This window comes from Condylura cristata, unplaced genomic scaffold (genome assembly GCF_000260355.1).
Source record: "Condylura cristata isolate star-nosed mole 26May11 unplaced genomic scaffold, ConCri1.0 scaffold00007, whole genome shotgun sequence".
NCBI lineage: Eukaryota > Metazoa > Chordata > Mammalia > Eulipotyphla > Talpidae > Condylura > Condylura cristata.
Genome location: NW_004567108.1, coordinates 11846023 through 11871730, shown reverse-complemented (window position 1 = coordinate 11871730; position 25708 = coordinate 11846023).

Genomic DNA, 25708 nt, shown 5'->3' with positions numbered 1-25708 from the left:
TACTTCGTTGATCTGCCTGTTCTGCTCCCCACTCTGTCTCTGGTGAAGTCTTTTGCCACTCCTGAGTCTCTGGCCTGTCCCCCAGTTCTGTATGCACAAATAAATAAATCTTAAAAAAAAAAAAAAGGTATCACACAAGTCCAATGGTTTCCAAATAAATTAGTGTGCCTAAAGTCCTGCAGTTGCTAAATTATTTTATTCCTCCCATAGTCTCATAAGTTTACAATCTGGGAGAACTACATTAGCTATCTTTTGAATGCAAAACTATAAAATGTATTCTAAATAAGGGGAATTAGAAAGGCTATGGCTATTTCCATGTTTTATTATTATTTTTCCCTCCATTGCATTTATAGCTTTTTTAAATGGAGGTTTCATTCCATAGTGAGTGTCTAATAGAACAAATAAATGTGAATGAATTGGGCCATGTCTCAGTTACATGTTACTCTTGTAATCCAAGACACATTTCTAGGTATTATTGCAATATTTAAATTTAGAGAGAGAGTAATGAAGAAGATACACTGAATATACATGAACAACTATTATTAATTTTAAAGTTTTTTTTTTTCTCATAGCAAGGCACAATGCAGCAAAAATGCTATTGAGTATGCATGAAAAGACAATGAAGAAAATAATTGGTGATTTTTCTGTTGAGATAAAAAGGAGGGCATTGTTTATATATTTGATTACACAGCTACATTTTCAGAAGTATTTTCTACATAAAATCTCATTGACTTCAATTAGAATTTGCAATCTACGTACACCATATGGCTTTGCTTAAAAGCAATGAGACTATTAAATTTAATTACTTTTATGTGTGTTTCACATGGTAAAGGTGCTTGCTAAATGAGAAGCACTATCTGAGAATTATTTCTAGTAAAAATTGAAAACCGAGAAGATGGATACCATTTGTTGGTTACTAACTGGTGGTCAATACCACAAGAAGAGTCATTTTCAGTAATACTAAAAATATCAGGCAGGGAACAATGCCACTTTCTCAATTTTATTGTTGTTACTATATAACAATATTTGACTATAAAGTGAATTAGTAGCAGTAATCCAAAACAAAGTATTTCTTCTGTTTATGAGACATTTCTATGAGACATTTCTCTTGATCTTTTTTTCTCTCCTCACCATGTTTACATCCATCGATATCCATCTTTCTCTTTATATATATTCCACTAATCTCATTCCACTATAAAAAGTGTTGCGGCCCTCCCTGGTGGCGCAGCGGGTTAAAGCACAGCACTGAGAAGCTAAAGCCACTTCCGCATGAGTTCAAATCCCGCCTGCCCCGGAGGAGACCACATGGCGTGGCAGACCTCTCCTGACCCGCCCGCTGCTCCTCTCAGCAGTGTACTTCATCTATCTGCCTGTTCTGCTCCCCACTCTGTCTCTGGTGAAGCTTTCACCGCCCCTGAGCCTCTGGCCTGTACCCCAGTTCTGTATGTACAAATAAATAAATCTTAAAAAAAAAAAAAGTGTTGCAAAGTCAACAACAGAGTCAGACAAGAAATACAATGGGTAGAAATGAATTATATTTTACTGTGCAAATTGTTGCGCCTTCCATAGGGAGTAATAAAGTCTGGCATATTGTAAAGCCAACGCCACTTTAAAAATAAAAGCTTATTTTAGCTTCAGCTACTTTTTCCATGCAATATTAAAATTTTATCCACTACTGCCAGGTCGCTTGATTCATTTTTAAAAGAAGCTGGAAATCTAGATAGGAAATAAAATCATTAAATTTTAAAATATGAAATATAATTAAAGTAAACAATGTATAAACAGCACAAGCAAATCTGCCACTAAACTTGGTCCATAACGTGTCTGCTTCTTTCTTTCTCTAGCATTCTGACCTTACGTCATCACACTGGCTGTGTAGAAATTAAACCCTGGACAAGTATTTCCTGTTCATTAGGTAAGCAATAAAATAAGAAGTATCAAAAGTCTTATACCATGGATTAGTTATTTTCCTTTTGAATAAAATAAAGCAAGTCTTAATTGAGAAAACAGTCCAGTAATATTGAAAAATAATTTTGCATTACCAAAGCTCAATAAAAAGCTGGTGGGGTTAATTCAGACAGTTTCTAAGTTCCATTGTGATTTTTTTTATCTTCATGGTAAGCTGTTTTTTTCTGATTGTGATTTCCTTTAAAAATCATTGGTGGCCCTCCCTGGTGGCACAGCGGGTTAAAGCGCAGCACTGAGAGGCTGAAGCCACTTCCACATGAGTTCGATTCCCACCTGCCCCGGAGGAGGTCCACCTGGCACTGCCACAAACCTCTCCTGACCCTCCCGCTGCTCCCCTCAACAATGTATTTCGCCGATCTGCCTGTTCTGCTCCCCACTCTGTCTCTGGTGAAGCCTCTCACTGCCCCTGCACCTCTGGCCTACACCCCAGTTCTGTATGCATAAATAAATAAATCTTAAAAAAAAATCAGTGGCTATTTCTAGATCAAGGGTGATTGACTGAACACAGATGATCAGCATTACTCCTTTCAGAGGAGTGATAAAATCACATAATAAAATTGTTTTAATTCAGCACAAATTTTATTGTTGAAAAACCATAAAGCGTACATCCTACCTAGACGAACCAGTATTTCATGAAATATAACGCAGATGCTGATTTCAGAGATAGTTAAATTCAATCAAGCAGGAACCTATACATCAGGTCTTCAAGTTACGTCAATTTGGTCAACACAGTTTTGTTAAAAACGTTGATGAGAAGAAATAATTAAGTGTATCCCAAATGACGTGGAACAAAATGACCATACTTGAGGATTGGTTTTGTTGAGTCATTTAGCTTAAAGTCACAGTTTCCAGAATTCTGTGCATGAAATTAAGTGAGGATTTACCATACAAGCAGAACAGGCTCTTTCCCCTCAGCCCCTCACATTCCAACCTCAAAAAGAAGGGGGTCCTTCCATCTGCAGACAGTGAATGCACTGGCTTCAAGATGAAATCTACAGAAACTAGGATGTGTTTGTTTCTTGTTCAGTTGTTTGTTGGGAAGTACCCCTCAGACTCTTGACAGGGTCAATATTTAGAGGATTGTGAAACAACACTGACTCATCTGTCTCACCTCCTCACATTGTCCTCCCATATAAAACTAAATGCACATTATCTAAGCTGGAGAAAACATTCATCTGAGAATACCCACAATTACATCTGAAGCTAGAAGAAGCAAGGGACACTCTTCTCCACAACGTCTGGACAAAGTGTGAGCTTTAATTCTTTAATGTTAAGGTTACTTACCATTAATTTAATAAGTGCAAATAATCTATTTTTATTAATACAGAGATACTTTACAATTAAGTTGACCCTTATACATCTTAAGTCAAATGGTCTACCACAAACTATGTTGCCTGTAGGACATTTTTTTTAAAAAAATATTTATTTATTTATGCATGCAGAAAGAACTGGGGTGCAGGCCAGAGGTGTGGAGGTGGAGTATGTGAGAGGATTCACCACAGACAGAATGGAGAGCAGAACAGCAGATTGGGTGAAATACACTGCTGAGGGAGCAGCAGGCTAGTGAGGACAGGTCTGTTGCACCATGTGAGTCACCCACTTAGCAGGGGAGTCAACTGTTGATGCAGTGGCTGTGACAGCTTCATAGTGCTGTTTTTATCTGTTGCACCACAAAGGATATCTCATAGGACATTTTTTTAATAATAAACTTAAAATGCAAATCTATATATTTTATAAAGCTTTGAAATGTTTTCTTATGAGTACTGAGTGTATTACTTAAGCAGAATATTCTTTAACATGCCCAAGAATTGATAGTTGGAATTGGGAAACTGAGGCAAAGGTAGTGAGATTGATAACAATAATAATCTGAATTTCAACTGAAAGAAAAGTCTAACTTGCATGAATATTCTCTAAAAACATGACTTAAAATGGATCTCTTCTCTCTATAACTTACATATCTTACATTAGATCCTTCCTTTTATGGTAAATGCTTTTTAATCTCTAGCTAATTATATATTCTCTTAGATGATCAAAATCCTGCAGTAAGTAAGTATATGACCTTTATGCCTGACTACAAAATTCTAAGTAAAAAGTCTCAATGCTAACTTTACCAGGTATTTTATTTAATGGTATCAAGTGAGACATCATCTCAGAACAGCAATTACTGAGTTTCTTCAGAAAAGTATGTTTTCTGTAAAACCTAACAAAAATATAGCTTAACTTTCTTAAAATCCATGTATTACATGGCAAAAATAAATAAATTCATTGAAGAGTATTTATTATCATGATGAATATATACTAATAAAATTATCCTTAACAAAGTCTTTTATTTTTCATGATTCTGCTATTAAACAAATCCATTGTTAAACCAAGTAATGTAGGCAAATGTTTTCAAATTATATTTTAGACCTTACCTAGAAAACATTTTGAAATCTTAATATCCTGTAGAATCCCTATTTTCACATAGCTTTAGTAACATCTTAATTTCCCACCTATAAGCATGTATATTCTTTATACATATGTTTGAATATATTCTCATTTAAGAATTGAAAGTGCTTTTTATAGAACTCTGTTAATTTCTAATGGAATGATAGACTATTGTTATATTACAGATATGTATCCAAAATACTGAATCACAAAGTATATGAAATACAAAGCATTATTTATTTATTCTAAACCACCTTGCATATAAGCTGATGTTTACTACTTTTTGCCAAGTAATTAAAATATATTGCTATAGCTGAGATTTGCATTTGATTGAAAAGATGAGCAAAGTGGCTGTCAAAAATTATAACACTCGGCCCTTCCTGGTGGCGCAGTGGGTTAAAGCACAGCACTGAGAATCTAAAGCCGCTTCCGCATGAGTTCGATTCCCGCCTGCCCTGGAGGTGACCACATGGCGTGGCAGACCTCTCCTGACCCGCCCGCTGCTCCCCTCAGCAGTGTACCTCGTCAATCTGCCTGTTCTGTTCCCCACTCTGTCTCTGGTGAAGCCTCTCACCACCCCTGAGCATCTAGCCTGTACCCCAGTTCTGTATGCACAAATAAATAAATATTAAAAAAAAATTATAGCACTCAAAAGTTGGCCATTGGTAGCAATAATTATATCAGACATAGTTATTTAAATGTATGTTATTGTCCTCCTGAGAAATAAATTACAGATTATTAAAAATTAGTACATAGAACCAAAATAATAACTAACTATATGTGTTACTATGGAATCAATGGTACAATTAATACAAATGAGAGTTTCAGTTTTTGTCAACAATCATAAGTATTATAATACTTGAGGGATGCAAGAATATAATCACTTATCATCAGTGTCTTCTCCCAACTTGATACTGGTTACCATTAGCCATATATAGTAATAGATTTATATGGACTTACTTACATTTAACATATTAAATCAAACTTCAATTTTTCCTCTTTTTTTTTTTTTTTTAAAGATTTATTTATTTGTGCATACAGAGCTGGGGTACAGGCCAGAGGCTCAGGGGCAGCGAGAGGCTTCACCAGAGACAGAGTGGGGAGCAGAACAGGAAGATCGACGAAGTACACTGCAGAGGGGAGCAGCGGGTGGGTCAGGAGAGTTCTGCTGCGCCATGTGGTCACCTCCGGGGCAGGCGGGAATCGAACTCATGCGGAGGTGGCTTTAGATTCTCAGTGCTGTGCTTTAACCCGCTGCGCCACCAGGGAGGGCCCAATTTTTCCTCTTCTTTTCCTCTTGGTTTCTTCTTAAACCAAAAAATAAAACCAGACTAATATTAAAGTAAAGAGAACAAATGTATAGTTTATTGTTAATGAAAAATGTTTCAATAATCTAGTATTTTACAATATAGCAAAATATGCATATATATTTTTTGAAATGCAATGTATGTACCCTGTAGACTGTAAGTGAATTAATTTCTTGCATATGTCACCAATATTACAGATAAGTAAGACTAAATTTTAGATTAAACTATATTTTATTATGAGTTAGACTATTAGTTGCTTCTCTCAGTTATGCTGTTACTTTTATATGATGAGTCACACAAAATATTTTAATGCATATTCAAAATATTTTAAGGCATATGCACATAGACATAGCAAATGCATGCCTTTGTGTGCATATGCATATTCATGCTGTATATGTGCATGATTAAGGCATGACAGTTGAATGTCAGCCTTTTGTGAACAAAAGAACAATATTTGTATTTTGATAGTGTACTTATTTTTTTGTTATACAAATAAAATACAATTAGCTTCTCCTTCTTCCGTTTTGAAGACCATTTTCCATAAAATGGTGTCAAACAATGTATAACTGCCTTACTAGTTACACATTTGTATAGTAAGATGGAAAAATAGTTTAAAATCTATTATTTTGTCTTAATCATCTCTTTCTTGTATTATTGCTATTTTAGATATGGAATCCCAAATATGGTATTATGTTGTCTGTAGTTGGTTGTACAAATTTTACATAGAGTAAAATTACCTATTTTCTATTCCATTAGTCCATTAAATAATTTACTTCAGATCATACAAATCCCCAACAAAAATGCATCCTCATCTTTAAATATACTTGCCTTGAATAAAGCAGGTTACAAAATTTCCAAAGGCAAAGGTTAGTACTGACAGAGGTTTACTTTAACTGAGGAAAGGGTAGTGGAGAAAATTGAGAATTTCTGCAGTCAGAAATTATTTTCCATAACATCGTGAAAAACGCCTATCACAGTTTCTCATTAAATTATCCCCCATGTCTCCAAATTATGGAAGAAAGTAGAAGTAAGCAGAATTCTTATTCTGATCCTTTTATAACCGTATAAACTTTTCTAAAATAAGCAGCACAGCTTCTAAGTTCAGGAAACATCAAACTCAGTTATGCTTCAGTCATTGGAAATTCTCGATAATCTTCAGATTTTTCTAGTCATCTCATCATTGCAAATATTATTTTTATTTTCATACTTTTATCTTTAATCACATTGGGGTAAAATAGAGTAGTGATTTACAGTTGCTTCCAGGTAATCTATAAATTTGTAGGAATAGTTTATGACTTAAATAGTAAATTTATCATACATGCTATACTGTATATATTTAACATAATCATCAATGATAGTTAAATACTTTTGAGAAAAAAATACCTCTGTTCTTTGGACAAGATAAAATTTAAAGGTTTTTATTTAAAAGTTTACTATTTGAAAAGTTGATATAAAATTTTCTAATTATTTGAAGTGAAAAATATTTCAACTTAGAATATTTTATTAACTTCTATTTTGCAATATTTCAGGAGAATATGTTCAAAAAAGAAGGCAGCTTCATTATGATTTCTCCCTCATTTCTTTTGAGATACATTTCCATAATTTTGAATACTTGGTTTTAGACAATCAACTTCTTCTTTCAGAATTTCTTTTGATTTGCAACTTCAGACTGACAGTCTAAAGTAATGAAATGTGAATATTTTTATAAATCCTTTATAAAAAATAAAGCTATTGCCACTAAATTGTACTGTAAACAATGCAGAACTTTCACAATTATGTTCCTGTACTTTGAAGGTAGCTTATCTGCCCAATCCTTGACACCTAATTTGCATATATAAGGCAGTAGTTTCATATTTTATTATAATAATGTGATTTTACATTAATCATTCAAAACCATTCCAACAAACACAAGTGCAATTTACTTGTACCCAAAATATGTTTTTGAAATTTGGAGTATGTCAATGTCCTCTCTATTTTATAAAATATGGGAGATACAGAGTTATAACAATATTGTCAAATAATAAGGTATTCATTATGATAGCAATTAAATTGTAATTTGAGGCAACATTTTTTGGGACATTTATCGTATAATGATAAATCATGCAAACATAATATACTTAGAAATTCTGTACACAAAGTTTATCATACATATCTGGATTTTGTATGTAGTTCATATCTTGAAAAGCTTCCTAGTTTCAGAACAATTTCATAAAAATGCTTGGAGACCTAGACATGCATTCTTTTTTATGAGAAGAATAATTCTGTGATTGCAGTTTTGCATATTAAGTCAAATATACAGTGTATTTGAATTTTTCCTCTTTCATACCTATTAAAATGATGAAATAATCACTAATGATAAATTAATGATGATGATAATGAGATAAAGGAAAAGAGAGAACTGAAAACTACATTAAAAATGTATACATTTTTATATGTATAGAATTTAAAACTAAAAAATATTGAATTAAAATTGCCATTTAAAATGTGTAAAACCATTTAAGTAAAATATATACCTTTTGAAAATGTGAGCTATCCCCAAAAGCATTCCTGAAAAAAAAAAATCTTTACAAACTGAATAAGACCAGGACAAACAAACAAAAGATATTAATAATGATCCTTAATTGGAACTAGTTGAGACTGTGGTGATATTTATTAATGAAGCATTAATTCAAGATATTTTTTCCATAGATTTTCACCAGAGAATATCACATATAAAGAAGGGACTGTCATAAAAATTACAGATGAGTATAAATTATTTTAAGCAAATATAACAAATATGATGGAATCACATTTATTTTATTATGCACATTTCTGCTAATCATTGTTCATGAAATACCAATGTACCAATTCGATATGAAAAAATGCTAAGTAAAAGATGGTAAGGTAATGCCAGCTATAAGAAAAATCAAATACCATATCATTTTGTAAAAATATATCAAATGTCAAAGAAGTACAATTATAGAATAATTAAATATAATAATTATGAGGCATACACATGATCAATTTAACACAATATTTTCAACATAATGGGTCTATTTTATAAATGTGGGGCTGTGAAATTAGTCTCTATTTTTGAAAAAAAAAACAACACCTGCACTGTGCAGCAAACATGACTAATAGTTTTTTGATTTTTCCTCTTTTAATCAAAGGTATATTAAGACTATACCAAACTCAAGAAAATGAAGAATATAATTAGCTTTAAAGTTCTTTTTTTCTTAATTAGACTAAAGAGCATAGAATAAAATTATATGTAAATCAGTGTTAGTCATACAGTAACACAGTTTTTATAATTTTGACAGTTAATGAATACTTCATTCTGTGGTGCTTTCCAATACCAAGAACCAGTATTCTGAGTCTCTAGACACCAGCCAGAATTTTAGCAATGAATTCATTCTAATGCTAACTACTCTGAGTTAGTGTTAACCCCACATTTCTTGGGTTCAGTCCCACAAGACTGCCCTCCCAAAATCAGAGTACAGTCAAGAATCTCAACTCTACATTTTATAAGAGATTGTTTCAATGCCACACTTCTCAGCTTTGATGACTTGCTAGATGGCTCAACAAAGCCAGAACACAATTTACTTGTTTATGGTCTTATTTTAAAGGATATTAGAATACAGATGGACAGAGAGATTAAGTGGTAAGTGCAGGAAGGTTCAGAAGGGCCCTGAGCACAATCACTTCGGTAGCATGGAGTTAGCATTCCGTTAACAACTTGAAAGCTCTTCAAACCCCATTACTAGGAGTCTTTATGGAGGTTTCATTTCATGAGCACAATCAATCAATTATGAATTCCATCTCCAACCTTTCTGCCCTCCCCAAGTAAGGGAGGCAGGGTCCCAAGTTTCTAATCAAGGCTTGGTCTTTCTGGCAGCCAATTCCATCTAATAACTTTGTAGAGTTGGCCAGAGTCACCTAACTGGAACTTTCACTCAGGAAATTCCAAGTGTTTTTAAATTATGCCCAGAATTCAAAAACAAAGACCAAAAATATTCTTTAAGATACCATATTTACATATTCTAGACTACATACAGTGTTTTATCCAATTTGACATATTATACCTAGTTTTTATTATTTTTTAAAGGAATGAATGATTTTAAAGGAATAGAATTGGTTTTTCAATGATTAATACACTTCTAATTTCCAAGTTTCTCTTTGTTTATTTTTGTTGCTTGTGAACACAGATTCATAAATTACATAAATGAGCAATTAGTGAAAATATAAGTAGTATCATGCAAAATCCATTTCAAGGGTTGGAGAACATAAATCCTCCACCGATATTCCTTAAGTATTATACAGTGTATTAATAAAATGGGTGACAAGTCTATAAAAACAAAACAAAACAAAAACTGGTGTTTTCATCTGAAGGTAGAAAAGGGGAACAAACAAGAATAGATGAAGAATATTTGCACATAAAATGACATTTAAAATGGGGGGAAAAGTTTCCTTGATGAAGAAAATGTAAAAGGTATTGATTTCACCTTGAATGAGTGAATGAGTGACAATGATATATGTGGGTCATACATAGTAGAGCTGCTAAGTGAAATATAACAGGAGAAACATACAATATAATTAATATAATTTTACTCACATGTGGAAACAGAGAAAGAATATAAAGGAACTGGCAAACTAAACCAAAGCAAACCCTGGAAATATGACTGCAGAATTGAGGTTCTGGGAAGGGAGGGAGAAAAATGGTGAAAAGAACAGGGAGTTAATGGACTTTGGTGGAGGGCTATGTGGGAGGAGGATGATGTGGTGAGTGTATCCCTCTAAAACCAGTTACGTCAGTAAAATAACAATTATTATTATCATACATATAAACAAGTTGTGTGTTGTGTAACCATATGTACATGTTGATCTTTAAGTCAAAATGGTGCAAATGTAATTTTAAAAATATGCCTTGTAGCCAAGCAGTGCATGACCAGATGGTACCTGGATGATGTTGGATACAATCCTGCTTTCACATATGCCTGGAGTTAAAAGGTCTTGACTCATACACTGTGCTATCTGAATATTCAGAATCTGAATATTCAGATACTATCCTTAGTATCTGAATATTCAAATACTATCCTTAGTATCTGAATATTCAAAATGTTGATGCTTAATGAACCATTGTAGGTCTTTGAACCAACAATTGCCCTTGAACACTTATTTGGTACACAGTTATTCATGTGTGTTTTTTTTTTTTTTTTTTCAATATTTGCTACATCCCTGGTCTGGTATATGTCTGTGCTTTAACTTAGAGCTACCTTGTGATTCATGGTTTCATAGTAATTCCTTACAACCCACTCTTTAGTTTGGGCTGATTACTTAGTGATTCTTCTCAAACACTATGAGCTGATGCTGGGAGAAGGAATTATCACTTAACCATACCTGAAACAAAACTGAAAGCTATCATTTAAGCATGGATAGTAACAACAGAAAAGAAAAAAAAATGATTTTTGAGAACAAGAAGTTAAATGATTAAATGACTTTCAGATCTCAGAAAGTTTGATGACTTTTGGCATATTTTTAACATACATTGAAGTACTGGAGCATAACAGATACTGATATGACTGGACTTCAAAAGTTAGAGCACAAAGCCAAATTTTAACCAATTGTTGGATGCAAAACCTTTTCTGTGATTACTTGTTTATTTCTTGGCTCTATGAGTAAAGCAGAGTGGAGAGATTATTGCTTTTTTGATAGTCTATTATTATTATTATTGTTATTATTATTATTATTCTGAATGCCTGAGTTCAACTGCTTACTCATAGCTCCTTCATTATTTATGGACAATGTTATTGAACTTCAAAATAATCACAGATCATTAAAATCAGGAGAAAGTAGTGAGAGGTGTAAGGTTTTGAATAAGATGCTTTATATAAGAATGATGAAATTGGCAGATGGTGTGAGAAAGTAAACACACTTTCCATGTGGATGGGTGGTGACTCTATTTGCTTTAACATGTCCACAAATACTCTAATAATTCAGTCATCAATAAGTAGTATAGTTTCCCTGAACTTGAATATGACTTTAATATTAGTTACTGGTTCCTAATGTATCCATGATCATTTGACTTGTTCACATAACCACTATGGCATCTCCTTGCTTTCTATCTCAGATTACTTATGTTACGGGGGAAGGATGTCCTAAAGGAACTCGGCAAAGTCTTATGGAGTCCACCCCCTACCCCAGCTTTCTGGACAGTATCCCCTACTCCAGTGATTGGAAACTACAACTCCCAGCAGTACCAGGGAGAGAACTGCAAGGACCCAAGGGCGGAGCTAGCAGGAATGAATTCTGGGACATTTGGGGGATAAATAGGGCGCAGTTGCATCTGGTGCTCTCTCTGGCTCTGTCACTCTGGAAGCAGCTCTCCTGACCTCATGACTCAGTGTGTTCAGTCAGCCTAGCTGTAAGGTATTCCACTTGCTTTGTATCCCGCTCTCTTTCCTTGAGTTGTTTCCTATTCCTTTCCCCTTTTGTAAATAAACCCATTATTGACCCTTTTGTGTTACCTGCATTGTAACTTAATTGTGAGTGCACGGGTGAGGCCCCACGACAGGTGGCCCACTTCACTCTGGGCTACCCTGTAACACTTTGTTGGGATATAGCAACAATGCAATGTCAATAATATCAATACTTATAGGTCAAGTCATGAAGCCATCCACATTAAAAAATAATAAGAAGGACAAGGGTCAAAACTCAGAGGGGAATTGTGATCCCCTGGAAAGAGTCATCTTAAAACAGCACCCTTTAGATCTTAGATACTTCAGATTCTTCCAGTCTTACACTCTATCACATAAAGTTCATTGAGTCACAAGGCCATGGTCACCCCAGTCAGTGACATCCAAATTCCTGACCCACTAACATAAAAAATATATATAATAAGAAATGTGTGCTGTTTTGAACATCTAGGGTAGGGGTAGTTTGTTACAGAAACATAAATTAATAGCCAGTACAGGCATGTGTTTTTGTGGCTTCCCTAATAAGCATCAAGAGAATATCATTCACTGCTTTAGCCTCTAATCTGGAAAACAATGTTTTCCAAAATACATTTTATTATTTACAATTAACATAGATCTTAAAGTAATAATGCTTTATTTAAAATACTTTCTTACATATGTTGAGAAACATCTATAATTATTAATAACACATTTTCCAATAACAACAATAAATTTACAATTCAAACATGAGTCTCCTCTGCATTTCTTAGAGTTGAATAATTAAGTTAGTGATCTGTAGTGATATATGAGAAGTGAATTTTTCTTACTAGAGTTCACTATGTATAAATTTTAGGAGAAATTACAATTCACAGAAGAGTGCAAAGAACTCACTTTTTATTTATGTATGAAAATGATCTGTCTGATATAAAAATAAAAATAAATGTCAGCATATGTGTTTTTTTCTGATCTTGATTTACTTTTTTTATGTTTTTTTTTAAGATTTATTAATTTATTCATACAGAACTGAGGTACAGGCCAGAGATGCAGGGGCAGTGAGAGGCTTCACCAGAAATGGAGAGGGGAGCAGAATAGGCACATCGAGGAAGTACGCTGCTAGGAGAGGTCTGTGCTCCATGTGGAGCGGGGATTGTACCCACACTGAAGCGGCTGCGGTCAGCTTGCAGTGCTGCATCCTAACCCACTGTGCCACCAGGGAGGGCCCAGATCTTGATTTGCTTTAGTATCTACCTGTTGAATGTTTTTGTCCTCTCCATACTCAATCTTAGCCAAAAGGCCAGGAAGTGTTGTTTTTGCCCTTTTAGTGCCATCAGAATTGAGATGTATAACAAAACCCTGAGAATATTAGTGAATTATTTTATAAAAAGAAGCCCTATATGTTATTTGAGACTTTCTAATGAAAACAAGTTCCCTTACAAAAATATATCCTCATTGTGAAGATATGAACTTTTATTTTATGTTATGTCTGTGATGTGTAGGCTCAAATATTTACTAAAAAAAATGTCATTTGAATGGAAAATAAGTCTTGAGTTACTGATGGGGAAGGTAATTTCCAAGTTCTATTAAGCAATATTGATGCAGTTGGGATTGTTGAGCTCTTGATTTAAAGATACATATGTAATCTAAAGTTTAAGGCCTCACTGGAATAGGTATTTTCCATATAGATTTATGACTGCTGAGCAGCAACTGGAAAACCAATGATCTTTTTACCATCACTGAAAATAAATTCAACCAAGGACAATGACTAGTCATCCATGAAATTGTGCGCTTAAGCAGACTTCACACTGACAACAGAAATGCTAACGGGAATTTATACGTACTTGCTAGAATCTCGTCTACTGAATGTTATTCTGCAAAATCTTTTCTATGATCCATTTGTAGTGAAAACAGCAGCATATCCATTTGCTGTTTCAATGTCTATTCTCAAGACATATTGATCTTGGATAGTTACTTCGAGTTTAAAAAAGGCACTAACTGCTATTTCCACTTTGGGAAAAGTCCTCTTGATTCATGAAGGATAGTCAATTTTGAGAAATAAAAAAAGTGGCTAGAAATCATATCACAGAGCTATACCTAAAACACTAGTTATACATATGTATGCAATTATGTATATATGTGTATATAAAATTACTATTTTAGACATAGCTATACATGGCATGATAATTTTATGTATATACACAATCATATAAGAATACATACATGGTTCCTTCAATGTATTCCTCAGAAACAAATATCATGGATATAATCACTATCCCATTTTATATGGATCAAAAAAGTAGAGAGAAAAACTTAATTTGCCCATGGTTATAAATTAGGAACCCATTTAGTCTTTTTCATGTTCATGTTCTTTCAGCATCAAACAATTTAATACAAAATCTAAATATTACATAATATATAGATAAATTACCAAAATAGCTAACACCATTATTTAAATATTAAAAAAACAGTTTAAAACTGTTTTGTGGTGATGTGTTTAATAATTAGAATATTATGTTAATTCTATGAATAACCATAGTCTGTTACTTTTAAAAACTGTACCAGACTTTACTAAGCAGAACACATAAATTATATGATAAGATTGTCACAATAGTACCCTTTCATTATTTTACAAATTGAGCAATAGTCTAAGGCAGATTGAATGTCTACACTAAGCCTTATTGATGATTTGTAGCAGATTCAGCATTGATGTACCTCCATGAAAAGACGTTCATAAAAAGTAACCTTTAATTTTTCTGAAGTCCTAGTTATATTACTAAAATTTTAATTCAACATTTATTTTCATGGGTTTTGCATTTATGCTAATTTTCTAAAATTAAGGTTTATGAAGCAACTTGCATGTCCCCTCCCACAGCGCCTAAGTGAGAAAATCCTTAGAGCTTGGCACCGTCAAGGTACCGGGCACATGGGAGGAATACATGACCCTCCAGGAATAAAAGGATGGCTGATTCTCGTATGGTCCCTTGGTCACGGTACTCTTTGATTTGTTTCCTGATTCTATGGACACACAACGCATTGAACCAAAGAAATGTTATGGATATTGTGCTTCATTTCTAATGATACTCTTGAAAGGAATGTAACTTCCTCTGTTCTTGATACTGATTTAACTCTGAGAAACTCTTCTACAATCTTTAATTCTATTATACTATTAACTCCTGTATACCAGGTGGCTTGGAGAGAGCAATTAAAAGGATTAGAAAGGCATAGGTTATAGATAGGGCATTTGTTTAGCACCACTGAACCCTGAATACACAATGTTTCCTAGGGCCCCAAGTTGGTATCGGGCCCCTGACAACATCTCAGAAGCAATAAAAAATGTACTACCTGTCATGCTTCTATTAAATGAATCATTGTATCCCTATATTTGCTTGCCAAGAAAAATTGTATAAATGCTCTGCACTTTTAAAAATTAAACACATTCAGATATACACTCCAAAAGTCGTGTCTGTCTGTCATTCAGTCGAATCCTTGTCCACCCTGTGCCAGAATTACAATCCCTGAAACTTGTCTCCTGTTCCTGCTGTGCTGGTCCGTGGCAGCAACTAAGAACTAAAATCCTGTTTTACATGCCTGAAAAGGTGAGTAAACTGTTACGTAAGAGACAATACAAAAGACTGCCAACTAATAATTATTGACAATATCATGCACATCTTACTGATCTTTAAAAGAAATTAAATGTATATATTATTATGATCTATTCTAAAAGTTCCTTTGATGGCTTTTTAATCTCATTTAAGAATGTATTGCACAGCAAAAGTGAACAGAATATTTAAGAAATAAAAACAATCATTGCCATAATTATATGAATAAACCATGATCAGTGTGAAATAATGCAGTCCATGGCTTTTATGATCATGCTTAATATCCTAACACAAGGTACTGAATTGAGGTAATGAAAATAGTATTTTTTTAAAAGGTTTATTTGTTAATGCTTACAAAACTGGGGTACAGGCCAGAGGTGTGGTGGGTGAGAGAGGAGACAGAGACAGAGTGGGGAGCAGAACAGGCAGATGTACTGAAACACACTGCTAAGCCGAGCAGCCGGCCGCCAGGAGAGATGCCGCACCATGTGGGTCAGCTCCCTGGTGGGAGTATCAAACTTGTGCTGCAGTGGCTTTGGAGAGCGTCATAATGGGGTGTTTTAAACCCGTTGCACCCACAAGGAGAGCCTCTGAAAATAGTATTTTTGGCAAGGTTTTATGCTTTAATTACCATGTTATTATTCTATAAGTATGACTATTACATTATACTGATTTTGCTTTTACAATTTAGTTTAAGAATGTGAAAATCAACATTTAAAGTTGAAGTTTCAATACGATGATTAGATAGTTTTAAAAACAGAATTGGAATCTAAATAAAACTTTAGCTGTTTTATTTTAAAAAATTACATTTTATATCTGAGCTTGAAGGTCATGCTGAAATATCATCTTCATGATGTTAATAGTTACTCAACAATATTTGTGCTTAATCCATAAAGAACTTCAGATGTTAGGTTGGGGAAACTTACGGGTTCATGGAAACTTGTATGTGTGAAGGAAAATAAAAAATATAATATATTTTTTGTATGTTTGACGTGCTTCATTAGGGATAGAGTGCAAAAGCATTGACAAAAAGGGACACTTTATTAGTGAAATAGAAATGAGTCATCAGCCTTCGTATCTGCATTTTTGCTTTGCTTTCTTCAAACAAGATACTCCTCAATATGATTTATTTCAAAAGTTGCTTTCCTTACAATTTCAAATCTCTATTCTTATCTTTTTCTATATCTTAGGTCTTTACAAACTTTCTGAAACTATTAGAATGAAATTTTTAAAGAAAAACTAATAGCAACTAAAATGTTGGTTGCTATAGATTTACACAATCACTACAAGCATTTGGTTAAGTACAGCAAAATAAAATAATCAGCTATTATCCTTATCAATATAGTTTTAAATATTAAGCTGCTGCTACTCAACATACTTTGATTTGTGGGTATAAGGAATGTTTATCTCCTTTGAGCAAGATAACCATATGTTTAACTGTCATGAGATAAACAGGTTTATAATTTTGACTACTTTTGAGAAAAACTTGTTTAATAACAAAGAAACATGTTGGCAGAAAATATTGCTTACAATTTCTAGCAAAGAAAAATTGTTTTCATCCTCCTTTTAAAATTTACTGTCTTTATTGACAAATTTACTTACACATTCAACTCATAAAATTGAATAAAATGGTATAACCTCAAGCACTAATTTTGACGGTAGAACAGTTGTTTCAATATTAGCAGAGTAGGAGGTTGGATTGCAATAATAGAATTTTCAAGCATCTGAGGTGCAGTAGCAGAAATCAGGGGCAGACATCAAAACACATATCTCCATCTATAATATATTTCAGAATTTCCAGTAGAAAACAATTAGCTTTTGTCTTCTGGAAAATAATTGTTTGTTAATATTGCAAATATGGTGAGGTGACTTGTAGATATCTCTAATAGAAAAGACTGTTGTCTTCTTTAATTGAATAATAGCTCATGTTTTCATTTGTAATAGTTAATGGGTTGTTCAAAATTAAAAATAGCAATCCATAAGTACAGATAGAGGTTAAATTTGAAATGAATTTGAGTGTTTAATAGATATCAGCTTTTACAAACACACAAATACTTTCCATACTGTAATTATCATGTAATGTCTGCTATTACAATGCTTGACCTTTTGACATAATATGATGATTTTCATCCAGTTTTCCATATGGGTTATCCTAATTATAGAATCTGTAATAAATTTGTTGTTTTACCAAAAGTCCAAGTTGTTGAATCATTACTTTTTGAAGATGAAAATTCTTCCTTTTAAGTACAAAAGAAATTTTCTTATGCGGAAATTGTGTGTTTTGTGAGTGAATGTATTCATAAAATTTTCAGATGTATTGCAATGAAAAATTTCAAAAAGCATCCATGATATAGAAAACAAATCCATACTTTTCAACAGATGGTCCCATAATCTACATACCAGTCCTCTAATTTCCTTGCATTTTGATGACTCATTTTACATCATAAGAAACTCTTCTCTAATCTCTGATTATAATACTTTTGTTACTATAATTCTCATCTCAATCAGTTTTCTTCATCTTTGCAAGTTTGGCAGAAGCTGGAAATTTCTGTACAGATCATGGCTGATGTAATCAGACATCATTGACGAAATGCCAACATACATTTTTATACAGTCAGCCTCAGAAGAGAAGGCACCTTCTCTTTCACCATGCCTTACATTCATTCTCTGAAATGAAACTTTCATTACTGGCTTAGTTCTCAAATGCTTTTGGTCTGTCACTTGGACCCCTACATCATTAAACAATTCCTTCATTTCACATTGAGAATTGCCTCAAACTCTGTATTCACTGACCCTTAGTTCTCTTACATAACATAAATTTTCTTGAAACATTCAAAATGAAGGAATATTCCTTTTTTTTTTTCTTTTTTAAGAAATAACACCAAGACAGTGATTAGTGGGCTTCTAGCTGATCTTGGGCACTGAACATTATCCACTGTATTTACTTTCATCTATCTTCAAGCAACTATGTTTCACCTGCTTAGCTATGCTTCTAAACCTGAATCTTATGTTTGTGCTTCTTTAAAGAATGATTCGCCAAGCACATACTTTTCCCTAAGCTTTTCAATTTATTATTCAATAAAATTTTAAATCTAGCATCATATTTCAATTAATCACTTGAAGATAATTGTAAATTCACAAGTTGTTGCAAGAGAAATGAATTAAAATCCATAGAGCTCATTTCCTCAGCAAAGACATCTTGCATAACTAGTCCAGTCATCATAACATGGCTATAAACTTTGACACAATCAAAATGCTGAATTTTCATCACTGAAAGAATCCTTCATATCTCCTCATTTTAGCCAGATTTACATTCCTCCAGTCTCCTTTTACCTGTTCTTAATTCCTATTAACATGGACTCTATTCTCTATTTTTATAATTGTGTCATTTTAATAATGTTATAAAAAGAGAATTATACATAATGTACTCTTACAGTATTGGCCTTTTCACTCAGTGTAATTATACTGGGATTCATCCATCTTTTTGTATATATATGTATAAATGGGAAAACTTTCCATTTTTTATTGCTAAGTAATATTCCATTACATGTATATATAAGTGTTATCTTTCAACAACTAATTTACCTATCTAATCCATTTAAGCACCAATTGTTAAATATAAAGCATTGTTCATACTGTAACAATTCCATGATTTAAGTGCAATATCCTTGTCTTTTATCATTTCTTGACCTCATCCTTCATGTTCTTTTATGGGAAGAATATCTATACTGAAAATTTTGTTCTTATAAAAATATTTTGTTCTGTCATTTTAATTCTCCTGGGACTATGATTTTTTTATCTAATTATTTTTAGTCTTCAGATTATTTATTGTATTTACTTTTCTTGCCCTGTCAAATATTCAACATTTGCTTAATTATGTCTCCTGGCACACTCACAAGTTAATGTTTCAACTTTACTCAATATGTAGGCATTACACATCTGACTGGCTAGTTGTTTACAGAGATGATTCCAAGCTTGCATTAATCTCTGTTGCATTTGTCAAATTACAGTACTCTGATTTCACAATAAAAATGGATGTTATCATGTTAGATGTCTCTCAAACTTGTGAATTATGCCACAGATGTAAATATAAGTGAGTTATCCAGTCTTGCATTATCTCTCCAATTATCACCTCTAGAAACTTGTTACATAAATTCCTTAATTCTGTCTCTTTTTTTAATTATTGTCATAAGAATTAAGCTTCTTAATCTACATGTCAGTGTAGTTATTCAAAGTCATCTCAAAGAGATAGAATGTCACCTGCTGGGTCAAATTGCAGTGAAATCTAATTGAATGTATTAATAAATGTCAGTATGGAGTGATACCAGAAATACGAAAGGGTTGGTTACCCATGGAAAGAGAGTAAAAAGAGAATAACAGGCATAATCATTTGCAAAATCCAACCAAGTACTTCAAATATTCTAAAGCCATCTGCAAGACCATCTGACTGTTCAAATCTTTCTAATAAGATTTGATCTCCTCAAATAGATGGAAGCAAAAAGAAAGCATAAAACACATGTTACCAAAAAATGATGTATGATCCACAAGACACAATTATTGGAAATTAACAGATTAGAATTCTGAAGCTACTTGTTATCAATTTCCAGTTACCAATCAAAACAATATCCCTATGAAGAGAATCCTGCCATATCCTATTGTAAAATGTTATTTTTGAATCTATTATAGGAACTCCAGTCTGTATTTTGTAATTTTACACACATACATATATAAATATACACAAAAACATATATATGTGCATATACACAGTATATGCACTATTATATATGCACATATATGCCTATGTACTTATCAGTAGCTATACATTTTAGCAATTTACTAATTTTTGAGTCTTTGATCTTTTGAAAACACTTAAGCCACATACTACCTCCTAAAGAAAAGAAGGTATTAAGTTCTTGAACCTCAAAGAAACTTATATATGGCAAACTAGATTTGTGTATTCTGTATAAAAAGAAAAAAATCAAACTTCTGCAATACAAATATGCTGCTGCCCCTTGCAATTTTCTGCGGAGAAGATCCTTTCACATTGTCCTATGCCTTGTGTTCTTACCCCCTAGTTTCTGTGAACTTTGTTCATGCACCTCTGCAACATTGAAAACACTGGAAATATTATTCCTCAGAGGCTATGTGGCACTATGTTAACTTTTAGCTAATGATTTGTTGATGCAGGAATGTGACAACCCAGATAATTTTCCTGTAGTTATGAGAAACTGTGAGCTGGCATTTTAATTTTGGAATGTCCTGAAAAATTAGGATAAGACTAGAATTTTACCTGAAACCCCAAACTTGTTTTGACTGTTTCCCTATCTTGCTGCTTTCACTCATTATCTATTTCCCTTCAAACAATTAATATTAATTAATGGGTATTAATAAATATCAATTAGCAAGTAATATGAGTTACTTGCTATAAACCTACAGCTTAGTTTCTACATTTAGAGAACCTGAACTGATACAATAAAAGCTAGTTAAGACCACCACCTGCATTTGGCACTGCTCTTTCTTATATTCTGCAAGAAGTTACTTTATCTCCTGTTGTGCTTATTTCTTTAATATTTCCCTTTGAAATATTTCTTTGATCAGTCCTATACACTTCCCTAATTACTAAAGATCTTTTCTTTTTCTGTCATATTTAATCTCTGAGAAAATATCTTGCTCTTTTGTTGAGCTTATCACCTCTTTTTCACTTCCATTCCATTGACATTTAAGTTGTATCTACCTCACCTGATTAAAATGATTTTACTAAGGTTAACTCAAGTCTTCCAGTTTACAAATCCAATCAGACATTTTTTTCAGCATATAATATTTTATCCATTTTTATAAGCTCCTGGATATTATGGATCCCTATGTACTAATTTACACTTTCATTCAACAAATACTGGTTAACATAATTATTGAATATCTGTGAAGCCAATATCAGACAAACTGATAGGGATGAGTTACAATAATAGCAACATAAACAGTGCACAATGGAAGCAAATGATAAATACTGAAATTTTGTTTGGAAGACATGAGATTTTAGCTAAAATCACCATGATATGTGGCATCTTTGGAACACAAATAACTTTTGATTGAGAATACAATATTTCTAACAGAAAAAAACAAAAATAAGAGTAGATATATTTATTATCAGCAAAGTCTTAATTCACATTAGTGTCTTTGGAAAGTAAAAACCTCATTTTGGGCCCCGCTCCAGAGCTGACCCACATGGTACAGCAGACCTCTCCTGACCTGCCCACTGCTCCCCTCAGCAGTGCACTTTGTTAGTCTGCCTGTTCTGTTCCTCACTGTCTCTGGTGAATCCTCTTACTGCCCCTGTATTTCTGGCCTATACCCCAGACCCCAGTTCTATATGCATAAATAAATTAATTAAAAAAAAACAACTCATTTTGTGGTACCTTAAGTTTTACCTTCATGATGAGAAATTATTTTTTGTTTAGGCCTTAATGTGTATATGTGTGTGTATGTATAGTATGACCCATGCACACATAACTATTTATATATAACATATGTTGGATATTCTATATGTGACTATATGTATTTTTTTTTCTTTCCTAACTATGCTGCCAGCTCTATGATCCCCTCCATAAAATCCAGATACCCAAATATATTGGATATTTTAAATCTTTTGTACATCAGCTCTGTACTTGCTCCTATTACTTAACATCTCTCTCCAATGTTATTTCTCTTAACTAACATAATATTGAATAAAAAAAGTATCCTGTGATAGCAGCTTTAAAATCCTATGTCAGTTTAAGACTGGCAGATAGCTTCTATAAAGTATTGATTGAGGCTGAATATCTTCTCTGAAATGCCAGAACTGGGGAATGCAAATATAAAGCATAGAGAAACATTTGATTAAAATACCCATCAAAGCAGGTTAAAACTGTAGCCCAGGGAAATAGGAAAAATCTATTCCTGAATTGATAGTAAGTTGTAAAAGTCATTAACAGAAAATATTAGAGGAAAACAATTTCATTTAAATTGTTAAATATATGTATGTAAAGTAATAGCTCTGAAAAGTAGGAAAAAATTAATTTACTAATAGTTAATGCATAAGCTCAGATGTTAAAAAGTATAAAACATTCTACATTATATTATTTGTTGTTTGATTGTTGAAGAAAATTCTTAAAACAAATGTATATATTTTTGTTTTTTCACAAAGTTGTTTATATAAAATGTCACATAATATTTTAGTCAACTCTATAAAATTTGAAATATTATAAATTTTAAAAAGGTCATTTTAAAAATGTTATTCATAAAATTGTTACCATGTATGATATGGTGATCAGGCTTTACTAGGAACTGAATGAACATACAATATGTTTTACTCTTTATAATATTAATGTAGAAAAAAAGTATCCTTATTTCACAACATGATATACATGGTTTATAATCTAATGAGCATTAAGTTAATTCATTTTTGTTATTTCAAGTACAGAATGTTTAAAAAGCAAAAAGCAAATGTTAGAGAAAAATAAAAAGAAAATACAAAACCTTTGGACAAGCTGTTAGCTAACATTTGTAAACCAAATCAAACAGGTTTATAATACAAGGCAGCAGATGAAGAAAATGTGATCACTGTAGGAATAAATATTCTTTATCTATCATTTTAACGTAGATCTGGTTATTATATGTCATCACAACTTAGATATGTTTTATGTTAAATGCTTCTCAGTATATAATATGTTTTCTCCCGATAATGTGATTCCAATTGTATGTAATAATGTTCTCTCAAATATTCTCTGATATATCTGCTCTATGTTAGGGTGATGGAATTAAAACATAGGAAAAGGGCAAAATCACATTTGTTCTATTTTGCCTTTGAAATAACACTGTATGTAAGTTTCACATGTACAACATTGAAAATGAACATGTACGTATTATAAAAATACTATATTTTATTTATAGATAAATATGTATGTGTAAAATTATACCTTTCTTAAAAAGTATTTATTTTTGCTGGGATAGAATTGGTTTTCATAAAATTGGACTGATTGGAATTAAAGTAAATTTATAGTAGCTGGTATTATTAACTCTTTAAAAAAGCTAGATCAAGTATTACTTTTTAAAGATATTAAAGATGGTAGTAAATTGAAACAGATAATTAGTTAACCAGCTCCATGGGAGAGAGCTAATTCAGAAAACCCTGAAAAAAGAACAAAACCCTCCCAGAGAGTATATGTTGCAAAACAAAACAAAAACTGTTTATGTAGTATAATTTACTTGGGGTAAATATAATGTTGACAAACTCTAGAATGAATAAATCTGAATCGCACTGGTGATGGCATACACTGATATAAAACTGAAAAATGTTAATTACAACAAAACTAAAAAGTCCTCAATGTTTCAGAAGACGAGAACAAAACATTCATTTATAGAGTCACAGTTCTATTCCAAGAAAAATGTGAAAGATGAAAACATTAAAATTCAAATTCTAAAGACTTCCTCCTCTCAATTTTTATTTTGAGGGTTATGGTAAAAGACCAAAAACAGTAATACATTGAGGAAAAGAAAATTTGTCAGACTGTTAAATCGACTGAAAGATGGCATACTATTTACAGGCAGCAAAGTGGCATTTATATAGTAATACATGACAATACAGATAAAAATGCTATCTACATTGGATTTTTATTCTAACTCTGCATTTTTTAGAGGCATGAATAGAACCAGTACAGATGTATCTATTATGAAAGATAAAGAAAGATAAATACTGGCAAAGGGAAATTAATCCGTGAGTACTTTAGAATTCAAAGTTCCCTCTGTCCATCCAACATCAGCATTAACTGGGAGCTCCTCAGCAATGTGGACTTCCCAACCTAAAATACACTTATAAAGTGTGCATTTGAACATTTCCAGGTAATTTATAATCACATTAGACTTTAAGAGGGACTGATCTTGTGCAGATAGATTACCTTTATCAGAGGAATATGTTCTTTTTTTTTTCTATAGTAGTGTTTCCAGTGACAGAGGAAAAAGTCACGAAAACCATAATACATAGAAATAAAAATCAACCATGTTAACATTTTGTCCCCAATTTTATACCATTCTATTGGGAAAACATCAGATTATTATTACAATATGAATTATTAAAACTGTATCACTTATTTTGAAACTTGAAAGTTTATGAAAGCATGTTAGAATTCATTCAACATTCTAAAACATATCAAATATAGGAAATATTACTATAGCACAGTTTTGAATAATTTCATTTAATCATATAATAGTATCACTAAAATTTTGCTATATGGAAAATTTATTTCACAAAAGTAAAAAAAAAAATCCAATATATATTGGCTCTTAAATAAGCTTATAAGTTTGAAAATGTTGGGTTTCACATAGAAATACATTTAGCTAGTTGACAAAAGTTACTGTGTCATAGTATAGGAATAGGCATAATCAGATATAGAGTGGCATTTCACAAGATCATGTGAATTTATCAATATATACAAAATGCTGTTTGCAAGCTATTGGCACTATGTAAGCTGCAACAGGAAATCCAAAAACCACTAACTTAGAGGATATCTTTCTCTACCTAAATAAGAATGTTTAATTAATCAATTTCAGATAGTGCTTTACAAGTTAAATTTTCAACCGTGTTCATAAATATAATACTTTGCACAACTAATTATTTTATACATAATGACATTCCCAACTATGGGAATGATAAGTTTAGCATTGTTAGTTTTTGTCCCTATCTTCATTTCATTCATTGCAGGATTGAATTTTCTCAGCTGACTAGTGTTAAGTGGTAAAAATGAACTTTATTACAAGCAGATGTTTATTTTATAACATAAATATTTAAATTAGTGAATTGCATGGAGCTCTTTAATGGAAAGTGTTAACTTTATTGAGGAATATTTAATTGTAGAATGGTTATTACTGTGAATAAGTTTTGTATGTATGTCTATCTACCTGTCTTTTATTTTTATTGCATCATTAGTTTTAATTGCTTTAATTATAT